Raw genomic sequence first — 3249 nt, forward strand, 5'->3', positions numbered from 1 at the left:
TATTTTCTTTTATTAACTAAAAAAAATAAAAGTTATTATTTCTTAAAAAACAAATTCCGGACTTCCCTTTTCAATTACACCCTGAGTAAAGTTTTAGTCAAACTTTATTGATTTTTATCATCAGGAGGAGAAGACTAATTATCAACAAACATATATTAAAATATATCAATGGAAATCCCCAATTATTTTATACAAAGCTGTGTATCTTTTAAACTACTTGCATTTTGAACAATATAAAAAGAAAGAAAAAGGTTTTAAACATTAAAAATTAAATTCGGATTTCCCCAAGTACATACACCCTGTTTGGTATGTATATATTAAACATTCTTTAAACATAAATTTAGGGCCTATTTATATGGAAAGCGGGCTGGCTCGTTTGCCGAGCCAGCCCGCTTTCCATATAAATAGGCCCTTAGACAGTTTAGTTATTTGTTTAAAACGTCGACTAATTCTCAAGTTCAAATTGCTCTCCAAACAAAATCCCAATCGGAGTTAGTCGATTGGAAAGAAAGATTGGAAAAAAATATTACATGTTTTGAAGACAAACATCCAAATATGAATGTTGTAGAATTCAAATGGAAAATTCAATTGGACGTAGCTTTCAAATTGGATGAATAGATAAATTTCCATGGCTAACTTATTTAAAGATATTTGATGGCGCTTTCTGTTTGCCATGTGTACTTTTTAGTCACAATTTTCCTTCAGAATGTACTATAGTAGAAAGGCTGTTCAGTGAGCCATTCAACTACTGGAACGATGCTTCTGCTCACTTTAAGAAACATGTATTTGAAAAAAAAAAAAAAATCTAACCTGCAAAAACAAAGGATTGCATGTTAAAACTGCTAAAGTTTTGTTTTCTTTACATCATTTTGGTCTTTTAGAACAGAGCCATTTGATATAACCTCTTGAAAAGCAATTCAATCACAGATTTCTGAAAATCGTGGATTGTTGTTACCAATTATTGAAACATTTATTCTATGTGGGCGCCTTGGTCTTCCTTCAAGAGTTCATCAAGATAATTCAAAATTTCATCCTGGTAGAAGCAAATCTTCTAGTCCTACTGCAGGAAATTTCATCAAACTGCTTCATTTTCGTGTCAAAGCTGGCGATAAAGTTCTTGAAGATCATTTAAATTATCATCAAAAAAATGCATCTTATATATCAAATACATCTCAAAATGAGCTGATAAATTGTTGCGGAGAAGTAGTTACCGAAAAAATAATAGAAGAAATCAAAAGTCTCAATATTTTTTTATTATTGCTGATGAAGCTTCAGACAGTTCAAATAAAGAGCAACTTTCTTTGGTTATTAGATTTGTTGATTCTAATTTAGACATAAAGGAAGAATTTGTTAAAATTATACATTGCTCAAATGGTGTTACTGGCAAAGGTTTATCTAGTGTTTTACTAAAAAGTTTGTCTGTTCTTTCTTTGGATATTATAAATTGTAGAGGACAATCTTATGATGGTGCTGGAGCAATGGCTGGACATACTAAAGGGTTGTCATCTTATGTTTTAAATTTGAATGAAAAAGCTATTTTTACTGATTGTTACAGCCACAGACTTAATTTAGCTATTTGTGCATCATGCAATGTGCAGTCTATAAGGAACCTTTTAGTTCATGTAAAAGAGGTATCATACTTTTTTAATCTTTCTCCAACTAAGCAACAAAAACTCGAAGAGCATATTGATAAAATTACTCCATTAGCTTCCAAAAAAAAGGTAAGATGTTTGTAGAACAAGTTAAGATGTTTGTAGAACACAATTGATAAAGTACATGCCATGGATACTTTTCAAGAGCTTTTTATACCTGTGGTCTCCTGTCTTGAAGAAATGTCCTTAAATATCAATAAAACATTCAATCGTACAACATCTACTTCTGCTTCCTCTTTACTGAAGTTAATAACAGTTTTTGATTTTATTGTTGCACTTTGTATAACAAGAAATATTTTTGATATAACTCTTCCAGTTACATGATTGTTGCAGGCAAAAAGTAATGATATTTATAATGGTTTGAATCTTATCCAGGCATTAAAAGATGCTGTGTCTTCTCTTAGAAATATAGTTGATGAACACCATCAAATATGCTATGAACAAGCATTAAATATTGCATCCAAGATAAATGTTATAGAAGAAAAGCCTAGAACTTCATTTATTTCAAAAAACAGAGCAAATACTCCTTTTGAATCTGTCTCTCATTATTTTAAATTGGCTATCACTATTCCTCTGTTAGACCATCTGAGCACTGAGTTAAACACAAGGTTTAATGTTACAACTTTAAAGCGTTATAAAACACTTGTCTTAGTTCCTTCAAAAATGATTACAGCAGTTCAGTGTTTTAGTGATACTAATTGGAAAGATCATGTCATATCTTTCAGTGACTTTTATATAACAGACTTACCAAATCCACTCGCTTTATTAGGTGAGCTTAAACTGTGGGAAGGATATTGGGTAAATTACAAAAATGAGCTTCCGTCTAATATTACCGAAACATTAAAAGCAATATATTTTCCTGGATTTGAAAACATTAAAATTTGTCTTAAGTTACTTGCTACCTTACCCTTAACTTCATGTGAATGTGAGCGAACGTTTTCTTCACTTCGACGTCTAAAAGATTATAAAAGAAGCACAATGGTAGAGGACCGCCTAAATGGTTTAGCTTTAATGAATATTCACCCAGAGTTACCTATAGATGTTGAAAAAGTCATTAATAAGTTTGTTATAAATAATTGTAGGTTGTGTTTTAAATAAAATTTTAATAAAAATATAATAAAATAAAATAATTAAAAAATATATATAACAAAAATATAATATATAAAAAATATAAAAGTATTATCTTAAAAAAAAACAAACTGTTTAACGGCTTTTTTCAAAGCAACACATCTTTGTAAAAACATTATTTGGCATTGAACAGTACAGTAAGTTTACCCCGCAGTTTATTTACTATTTGGTTTTCAACTTTGCTTTTTGGAGGGGGGCGGAAGTTATAGTTTCGAAAAATGATGTTCATATTGCGTCAAATGTATTAAAAAAGCCTAATTTCGCAAAAAGTAGATAAGGAATAGTGTCGCAAATATCCCAAATAAAGAGTAGTATACGAATCAACCAATAAGTTGACTCTTTTACTCCTTGCGTGCTTTCCCTAAGTAAGTCGATGCGTGTATTACTTCATGGGTGCTCTCCCTGAATCTAAAAAAGTGCGATAGCAGGGATTCTTAAGAATTTTTTTTGCTTCATATAAGAATAGGTC

General features: G+C 30.5%; 1 pseudogene; it reads left to right on the top strand.

Annotated features, from left to right (window-relative positions):
- Positions 1-417: 417 nt before the first annotated feature.
- Positions 418-2971, top strand: LOC149893529 (52 kDa repressor of the inhibitor of the protein kinase-like; annotated as a pseudogene).
- The last annotated feature ends 278 nt before the right edge of the window (positions 2972-3249 follow it).

This window comes from Hydra viridissima, unplaced genomic scaffold (assembly GCF_058129835.1).
Source record: "Hydra viridissima isolate aposymbiotic clone 2 unplaced genomic scaffold, HvirCarnegie_v1 scaffold_1, whole genome shotgun sequence".
Lineage (NCBI taxonomy): Eukaryota > Metazoa > Cnidaria > Hydrozoa > Anthoathecata > Hydridae > Hydra > Hydra viridissima.